The 10,499-nt window shown below is 41.9% G+C and overlaps 1 pseudogene; it reads left to right on the top strand.

Moving 5' to 3' along the window:
• The first annotated feature begins 3,402 nt into the window (after positions 1-3,402).
• Positions 3,403-10,499, top strand: part of LOC110303521 — a 51,494-nt pseudogene continuing 44,397 nt past the window's right edge.

The raw sequence follows: 10,499 nt of genomic DNA, 5'->3' as shown, positions 1-10,499 counted from the left end.
TCGCTCTGCACGAAGGCCGCGACACACCACCAGAAGATTTTTGGTGGGGTTTTCTCTACAGAGTGGCAACAAATGGAGCTCAGCTACATCCTGTAAGGCAGACCAGTGCATGCATGTTGTTAACAAAGAATCTTTCATCACGTGTCCTTTCAAGTGCTTCCTTTAGCAGTATATCCTCTCTCCTGTGTCTGCTTCAGCTAAACATCCCTACATGAGCCTGCCTTAGTCTTTCACCTATGTTCACTTCAGGAAAACACTCCTTCACATGTTTGCCCCAGCAAAACACCATCCAACACAACTGACTTTCCAAAGGACCCTTAGGTTTCCACTTCAAATCCCTCTTTGTGTTTAAGAACTGTCTTTTTCTCTAACAATAATCTATGCACAATAGAAATAATAATAAGAACCATCATATTTTCATAAGTGGCTTATGTACAATATAGTCAAACATTTTAACAAAACAACCTTAAATTTCTATCAATATACAATATACAATAACTAAAGAAGAAACATAGATTTCTATCACTATACAATGTCTTAGTTAGAGTTTTACTGCTGTGAACAGACTCCATAATCCAAACAAGTCATAAAAAACAACATTTAATTGGGGCTGGCTTACAGGTGCAGAGGTTCAGTTCATTATCATCAAGGTAGGAGCGAAGGAGCATCCAGGCAGGCATGGTGCAGGAGGAGCTGAGAGTTCTACATCTTCATCTGAAGGCTGCTAGTGGAAGACTGGATTCCAGGCAGCTAGGATGAGGGTCTTAAAGCCCACACCCACGGTGACACACCTACTCCAACAGGGCCACACCTTCTAATAGTGCCACTCCCTGGGCCAAGCATATTCAAACCATCACACAATAAACCAAACCACACACAAACCAAAACCTTAAATTTCTGTTAATATACAGTAATTAAGCACAAATCTTAAATTTCTATTAATATAAAATAATTAAACAAAAATCTGTTTCTTTCAATATCTATTAATATAGCATAATTACACAAAAACCTTAAATATCTATTAATATAGACTAACTAACCCCCCAAAAAACGTATTTCTATCAATATAGAATACAATAATTAAACAAACCAACATACCACCCTAGATGATAACAACCGTAACACATCAAGTAACCAAAGCCCCTCCCCCCAGCTTAAGGGGTTGGGACAATGGTCTTCTTATATATATTTGCTTCCTCATGAATTGGGGTGAAGAATTCCTGTTTGGGGGCCCCAAGGAAAAAAAATGATTAGTCTGAGAAAAGAGCTGTAGCATTTATTGCCCAGTCTCTGTTTCTATCCAGTCTCTGTATTGTCTGTCCAGTTTATGTATTATCAGTCTCTGAGACTGATCACCTGGGCTAGCCCTTTTGAAGTTGATTTGCATGTTAATTTTTTTTTTTTGGAGAAATCAATAATTGAGACAGTCTGTGAATTATTTGGGCTATTTGCTTTGTGAAGACACCCATGTCTCAAATGATAAGTTTTCTTTGGTTTGATCTGATTTTTATAAGTTTCCTTGGTCTGATCTAATCTTTATAAGCTTTGTTGACATCCATATTTTTTTTCATTCCCTGTAGATACATAAACATAGCCATGTCCCCATCTTAAAATATTGCAGGTTTCCCTTCTAATGGCCTACTTCCTTCCAGTGTCTCTCAGCTGCTGTTTTCCCTTTTCACCAACATTAAGAAAATTGAGAGTTAGCAGCACATTATTTAGTCTGTCTCTGAGGGGTTTTACCCTCCCCTTTTGTTTAATAGGCATCTCTTTTAAGGTGCCATTGGCTCTTTCTGTAAGTGCTTGTCCAGTGGGATTTTGTATGGTATCCCAGTAACATGCTTTATAATATGCAAGGAATTGCTTCATCGTATTGGATACATATGTGAGAGCACTGTCTGTTTTAATTTGTGTAGGCATCCCCATAATTGCCATCATTTCCAGTAACTTGTGTAATGACACAGTCAGTCTTTTAAGAACATAAAGCAGTTGTCCATTGGAATTGTAAGATTGTGTCAATGGTATGGTGGGTAGACCTTTGTTTTCCAAATTCTGTAAAATGGAAAACATCCATTTGCCATATGTCATTTCTTTTGGTCCCCCTAGGGTTACTACCAGCAGGTAATGGAGTTTTGTTTGCATTTAAAATATGCCCTATAGACGCTTGTGTTTGAACATGTAGTCTCTAGCAGGTGATACTGTCTTGGGAAGCTGGAATCTAGCTTTAGGAGGTGTGTTCTAGCTCTAGGAAGCAGTTTTCTGGCCTGGCATTGGGGATGTGATGACCACCATTGCAGTGTGAGCAGCCACAGGCTAACACTGCACATCACTCCTGCCACAATGCTTTCCCTGTTCCCTCAGAGTGTGAGCCAAAATGAACCTTTATGTCACTTCTTGTTGAGCACTTGATAGCAGTGACTGCAGAGAAGCTAATACAGTCCTTTGGGGGCAGGAGTGTTCCCATCTCTTATTGATCCATGCCTTGCTCTGACTTCACAAGAAACCATTGTGATAAATGACCAACACCTGTGCATATAATGTCCTGCCTAAGGCTGATTATTGTCCTAGTGTGGAGAGCTGAAGGTGGTTCTCCGTGATGTTTTGGACTCAGGGACTGGTGAAGCTGCTTGGACTTTGACACAGTGAGCCCTTTTCTCACTTTACAGCTTGAAGTTTGAAAATGCTGGTTCAAGTTCTTCATTCTACATTTTGTAGTTTGTCTTTGATTTTAGATCTTTATTTTTTACATATTTTAAATTTTCTTCATGAATCATCTTCAATTTGTCTTTTTCTACCTACTCTTTTTTTTGCCTTTTTAACGTTTAAAATTTTTGCTAATAAACATTAAGCATACGAAGTAAGACATTTCACTGAGACATTATGTATATGCAGATAATGTACTTTGATGATATTCACCATCTCTGAGATCCTGCATCCCTCTTCTTTCCCCTTCATATCCCTGATCAATTCCTCTTACTTCAGGTCCCTTCCCTTCTACACTTCAGCACTTGAGAGTATCTTTTGGGGACTGGCTTATTAAACAACACAATGATTTGCAAGTCCACGTTTTTGTTTTGTTTTTTTGAGTGACAATTGCACTCTTCAGCTGGGTATGTGATTCTTGGCCTTCTGTTTCTTTGCAGTTTGTCAGTTAGTGGGTGGGTGTTGCAGCCCTAGTGTGACTGGATGAACCCATTTTGATCAGGAAGTGTGGTCCTTTTAAGTGCTGTTGAATTCTGTGTGAGGTACTATGTACTCTGTCCAAGGAATGTTGTGTCCATGTCCATGGGTGTTGATTATGTTTTTCCCTTGTCACTTTACCTACCTGGTAACAGAGGCTCAAAGGATAGCACTGGAAGCCTCTCTTCTCTATTTTATGGGATAGTTTCAGAAGCATTGGTAATGGGCTTTTCCGTAAAGCCTTGATAGAAATCACCAATGACTTTGCCTAGTCTGGCCTTTTTTGTTATTATTGCTGTTAAAAGATTCCTTTAAATTACTACATCAATTTTGTTGGGGTTTTTTGTTTGTTTGTTTGTTTGTTTGTTTGTTTTAAATTAGCTCTTTGAGAATTTTACAGATATATTTGGCCATATTTATCCCTTCCCCTAACTCCTCCCAGATCCTCCACACCCCTTTTCCCACCATCCGGGTTTGAGTCTTTTATTTTGTTTTGTTTTGGGTCATCGAGTACAGTTTCTGTTGTCCTTATACTCTGGGACATGTGGCCTTCTGCTGAAAAAGAGAGGCCTGTCCAACCTGATCAGGGTCCATGCCCTGAAAATGTGTTCTCCCTGTCCTGGCAACTATCAGTTGCGAACGGCTCATCAGCCAGGTGTGTGAGTGACTTCCTGCCCACCTCCCCTCTTCATGCTGAGATTTTGACTGGCTTGAGCCTGAAGGTCATAATGCTGTGAGCTCACATGTGCGACTTGCCCTACTGTGCCCAGAAAACACTGCTTCTCCTTGCCACCCACTGCCTCTGCCCTTACAGTCCTGCAGTTTAGATGTTTTCTGTCTTCTTAGCTTAGTTTTGATAGTTTAATGTGTGTCTTGAGGTTTATCAATTTCTTCTAGATGTTTCCAAACACCGGAACATTTCTTTCTAAAGCAATCCCTGGTGATTGTTTCATGTCTGGATTTCCGTTATATCTCTGGTATACTGCCTTATTTTTTTCTCTAATATTATTGTGTATCCTCCTCTTTTTATTAGTCATTTTGGTTAAGATTGCATCAGTTATATTTATCCTTAAAATAAACAAGTTTATTACTGTAGTGGTTTGAATATGCTTGGCCCAGGGAGTGGCACTATTTGAAGAGGTGTCACCTTGTTGGAGGAAGTGTGTCACTGTGGGGGTGGGCCTTGAGGTCCTCCTCCTGGCTTCGTAGAAGAGCCAGTGTTCTCCCAGCAGCCTTCAGATGAAGATGTAGAACTCTCAGTTCCTCCTGCACCATGCCTACCTGGTTACTGCCATGCTCACACCTTGATGATAAGAACTGAACCTCTGAACCTGTAAGCCAGCCCCAATTAAACGTTGTCCTTATAAGACTTGCCTTGGTCATGGCATCTATTCACAGCAGTAAAACCCTAACTAAGACAGTTACATTGGTCTTTGTATTATTTTAGTTTCCATTTCATCAATTTACGTTCTGAACTTGATTCTATTTGTTTTGGACTTGGCTTGTTCTTATTTTTCTATGGCCTTGACCTGCATCATTAGATTATTTGGGACACCTTTCTTTTTTATTTTATTTTTTAGTTTTTATTTTTTCAAGACAGGGTTTCTCTGTATAGCCCTGGCTGTCCTGGAACTCACTCTGTAGACCAGGCTGGCCTCGAACTCAGACATCCACCTGCCTCTGCTTCCCAAGTGCTGGGATTAAAGGCATGGGCCACCACTGCCCGGCGACACCTTTCTTTTTTACTGCAGGAATTTAAAGCTGTGACTGTTTCTCTTAGACCCACTTTTATCTGCATCACTAGTTGGTGTGGACACTGAACATTCCTATCAACAAAGATTAATTGGTAGTGAGTGTGTCAGGACCTAAGGTCCATCTCCTTTGATGAAGAGGCTTTAACAGAACATTGTAAAATACTAATGACCCTTAGCCAAGGAACATTCAGGCAAGTAAAATTGGCTGGCCATCTCCTCACCCAGACAACGGTAGCAGTAAAAATTCTCCCCAAAGCAGGAAAAACCCCCACGTCAAATTAAAAGTGGAAATAATGAAATCCCTCGATCATCCCTATATTATTAAACTTTTGCACATAATCAATACCACATAAAAATATTTACATCATTCTAGAGCACACTGTGGGAGGAGAGCTGCTGGGCAGAATTGTGGAGTTTGGCTACCTGTAGGAGGAGAATTCTCACAAGCTACTTAAACAGATGGTGTGTGCCCTCCAGTATTGTCATCCAAAAGGGATTTCCCACAGGGATTTAAAGCCCAAAAGCATTTTAGTAGATAGCAAAGGAAATAGAAAGCTTAGTGATTTGGGCTTGGGCACCAAGCTAATCCCGGGCCAGAAGCGAGCAACTTTCCGTGGGACTCTCCCTAACTGTGACCCAGAACTCTCTAAAGGTAAAGGATGGCCCTTCAATTGATGTTTGGAGCTTGGGGCTTGTGCTTCATTTTGTGTCGAATGGATGCCTCCCTTTCCAGGGACACAGCTATGAAGAAATAAAGCAGAAGATCTTGGCAGGAAAGTACTCTGTAAAATTCAAGCTGTCACCAGATCTTTGGGATGTGGTTGCTAAGTTGTCAACTGTAATCCCTGGACAAGGCCAACAGTACATGATATTGTGAGCTTCCAATGGCTGAAGCCTGACAATGAAGGTTCTCCCAGTTCCTTTAGAGAGAACACAGCTAGCCACCCAGACCCCACTGTCATGGTCATCATGGGTGTCATGGGATATAAACGATGAGAGATAAAGGAAAGTGTTTGACCAGGTGATGGCTACTTATTTCATGCTGAAGCAACATTTACCCTGGGAAGACAACTCAATTAAACAAACAAACAAACAAATAAATAAAACCTAAACCTGGGCAGTGGCATCGAATCTGAGACACACAGGGCCAAGCATGAAACAACCAATGGTTATAATATAATATGATATAATATAATATATAATGGTTGTAAGGGGGATCTAGTGTGTCTACCCTTCCCACCTTCAGTGTGCCCAATGAACCAGAAAGTCCTGAGATGGGGAAAAAAGACTACAATGACATACAGTTTGCCAGCCACACAGAACTGCCTGAACAAGATGACAACTCTAGTTTGTAGAGTCTGCCCCCAGCTTGTCCACAAGGCTCACTTCATGAGCAGCACCTGGGGGTGGGGGTGGGGAGACAGAATGCAGTGACACCTCTGATGACAGCTGTACCAGAGTGTCTTCAGAGGACTCATGACTGGAAATCTACTCCCGCCAGTCATCCATGGATGTGTCCAAAGCTGGCTTTAACAATCCGAAGAGCAAGGTGTCCTGGCAGGATGTTTTATCTCATCATGCCTCTGTGGAGGAAGCCCAGTGTAAGGGCACCAACATAAGCAGTGAAAAGATAAAATTCTCTCTTCCACAAACCTCACCTCAGGAAGACCCCATGGGACAGCTCCACAACATGACTACTGCTGGGTCAAAGGACAACATGACCTCACAGGATAGATCACTCCCATTCTCCAGCAAGGAAGCCCAGGGTGAGGGTTCTACTGTACAAGTGTCAAGCCTGTCCTCCCCAGGTAAGCCGTAGGGACACCTCTGTGGCAGGTGTTAAACTGTACCCAGGGCCCCCTTTCAAAGGAGGGCCTGGAAGATGCTGAAGGATAGGCTTATAAAAGGACTGGGAACCACCTCATGCTGCCACCTGCCATTTTAAGAAAGAGTGCACCTAGCCAACAACAAAGTCCTGCCTGTGAGTTACAAGGGCCCTGGAAGCAGCCGTGGTAACAGGTAGGCAGAGAAGCTGCGATGAACTTCTACAGAATGTCCTTTTCGTTAAAGAAAAAATATTTACTGTATGTGCGGGGAGGTTAACTTGGCGGAGTCAGTTCTGTCTTTATACCGTATCCGTCTTGAGGAATGGATCAAGGTCCCCAGGCTAGGCAGCAAATGCCTTTACTCACTGAACTGTCTTCTGGACTAAATGATATGCTTTGATATGGTATGATATGGTTTGATATGATACAGTTGGTGATAATATATGATCACACCTGAAACCCAATCCCACGGTATCCTTCCTGAGTAACTTGACTATACGTAGACAGCAGAGGACAGTGTCCCGAGACTGGGCAAGGATGCTGGAGAATGGGGGTGAAGGGATCAATGGAGCACTCAGGAGGAATCAGCCTGAGAGGCCATGCCAGCACAGGCCAGCACAGCCAAGCACAAGTCCTGAAGATTTCTAAGACTCCCCTTTCTTGTGTCTGTTTTAAGTGCACTTGGAGGCTCGGAGCTCTCTGGCGGATGATACCAGAGCATGCAGAACAGCCTGCTGAGGATGCAGAGAGGTGCTGGAGTGAGGCAGGGAGGAATCTCCCATGGCTGTAGGAAGCCATGTCTATAGCAGAACCTGAAACTCAGAGCAAACTGTTCCCATGTCTGCAGATGAACAGTGTGTGTCTGTGGGTGTGGGGGAGGGAGAGTGTCACAGATCCCCTGGGGCCCAAGAACTGAGCAAGGGATCTGGGAGGCAGGGCTGAGCTCATGATTGTCCTGACTCCTCCCTCCAGGTAAGTTCATGATGGCTGGTGGTGGCACAGTTGTACCAGGCAAGTGAGGTGCCATGGAACTCAGAAACTCTGTAAACAAGGTACCACCCTGTGATGGTCATCATCAGGAAAACTGGTCTCAGAGGACCTTCCATGCATGGTGAGATTATCAGTGGCCTGTCTCCAGATGTACCTGTGAGCCATTAGAAGAGATAGTGAGCATGGAAGCCGAGGAGGACCCCAGAGGGCCTGACCTCCTTGTGTTTGTGTCCACGATGCCTATTGCTGAGAGATTGGAGCACACACTCACATACTGACTCACACAATCTCCCATGCACACTTACTTATACACATATCACATGCACTCATACATGCACACTCAACACTCTCTCATACACACATACTCAATCTCTCATGCAAACTCACACACTCATACACACACTCTCACACACTCACTTTTACACATTCTCACACACTCAGTTATACACACTCACACACACACTGCCTTAAACACATACTGACACACTCATATATATATACTCACTTCCACATACACACTCACTTAGACACACTCACACTCACTCCCATACACTCCCTTATATACATACTCACACACATACATGCACACTTTCGCACATTCTCTCTCTCTCTCTCTCTCTCTCTCTCTCTCTCTCTCTCTCTCTCTCTCTCTCTCTGTCTCTCTCCCACCCTCCCCTCCCCCCATTCTCCCTCTCTCCCTGGGGACTTGAATTTGAGTTGATAATAAATACTCTAAAGTCATTGGACGTCCTCTGAACAAGCAAACTGACTGATAATTGTTGCTCAGAGCTCGTTTTAAATCTCTGACTTAGAACACAAAGAGCAAAGTATTGAATTATTTTAGAAAGAATTTTGTAGTAAAGAAAAATATTCCTTCTCTACTTGAAAGGACAAAACCCTGAAGCATCTAGACAGTGTGGCTTCCTATACCGGCTACTCTATTTTGGAAATTGGCTTGCATTGTCTTTAATAAGTTAAGTTTCATTAGTGTGCATTCCATCCATCCAGGATTTTAATTCCTGGAATGTCTATAATTCTCATCTTTGCATGACATAGCATGAAATTCTCTGACAAGTAAAGTCCTAGCATAAATCAGACATGCATGTTATCTGGTTATCAAACATGTAGATAGCATACTTTCAACAGCTTCACTGCAGGCAGGAGCTACCCGGGATATGTGCGTGCGTGTGTGTGTGTGTGTGTGTGTGTGTGTGTGTGTGTGTGTGTGTGTGTGAATTGTTTAGGTATGACTACCTCAACATCAGTTTCAGTGCATGTAGCTGAAAATTAAAAAAAAAAAGTAAAGTATTTCTTCAAACATATTTAAAATTCAGACTGCTACCTTAGGTTGCCCAAGTTAATGAGAATTAATTCTTTTTCCCACATTAATTATATTTTAATTAAATCACCAGCAGTGACTGAATAGTTCTAAAATGATTCAAGCTACATGAAAATATTTTTAAAGGCACAATTACCTCTTAGAAGTGCAATTCAAAACGTGAGCTATATTTAAAAGCCTTCCTTTTGTGTGATGCAGAGATCAAGCATCGTTTTCCGTGGAGAAATGTTACCTGAGACATTAAATACCCAGCCCAAAGTATAAAGTCTTCATTGATACATTCCAATTATCCTCATGGTCCTCCCACGATCTTAACTCAAAACACTGAGATGACAATTTTCATATTCTATAAACCACAGCCATCATAGCCAACAGTTGTGCAGACACCACCACTGTAGTCTGCATATGTCTTGTGAGAAAAGAGAGACATTGGAACATTCGGCAAAGCTGCAGAGACAATGCTCTTGGAAGGGGCACCCAGGTTAGGGTCAGCATCTAGCATTTTCTGTGAAGCTCGTTCCAGGTTTTGCTACTTCATGTTGAGAAGAATTTATAAATGGCAGCTGTGTGTAGTTCACACTCTATTTAAGGAACGATATTCAGTTCTCCCAAACAATGTATTTGAATTTTTCTAGTTACAGTATTGGATGGGTCCAACAGTTTATGACTATATAGGAATTGGTTGATAACTTTTATTTATTCAGGATTGGTTCTTTCGGTTCTGGTTTGAAAACCAAAAGCTTGGTGATGAGGTTCTGTGTCAATTGGTGGAGTTGTTGCTAGCATATACAAAGCTCTGGGTTTAATCCCCATCATTAAAAAATGGTGGCTCATACTTGTTATTCTAACATTTAGAAGGTGGTAGGAGGATAGACAGGTTATCCTGAGCTACATAGTGAATTTGAGACCAGTCAGTCTGAGATACTGGAGACCCTTGTCCATCCCCCAAAAGGAACCATTGATGGAATGCTTTTATATTATAATATTAGAGGTGACTAATCTCGGATTGGAAATGGCTTAATATGGGTGAACAGGTGGACCACAAGGTGGTAGGTGCTGCAGCTGAGTGACAGCACACAGTGGTCCCTTTCCAGTCTTATCTCTACTTCAGGTATTTGATATTTTTCATAATAAAAAGGGAAAGGGAGAGATCAATGCATGCTGATGATAGCTAGAAGAAAATAAGGCTGATTACTAGCTTTGCTGGGTCACCTCAGCCCAACTGCCTCAGACACGATTGGCCCTTAGGTAAACAGTGAAGGGATTTCTGTGTGAGTGTCCTTTGATTTTTTTTCTTTTCTTTTTTTTTTTTTTTTTTTTTTTTTTTTTTTTCTTTGTTTTATACAAACCCTTGTGTTGAGGGCTGACTTTCAATAGATCTTGATTCTGACTCTGGTTCCCTGTGAAAAT

Source organism: Mus caroli, chromosome 10 (assembly GCF_900094665.2).
Source record: "Mus caroli chromosome 10, CAROLI_EIJ_v1.1, whole genome shotgun sequence".
NCBI classification, from domain to species: Eukaryota; Metazoa; Chordata; class Mammalia; order Rodentia; family Muridae; genus Mus; species Mus caroli.
The sequence above is the reverse complement of the archived record's forward strand: the minus strand, read 5'-3'. Positions and strand labels throughout refer to the sequence as shown.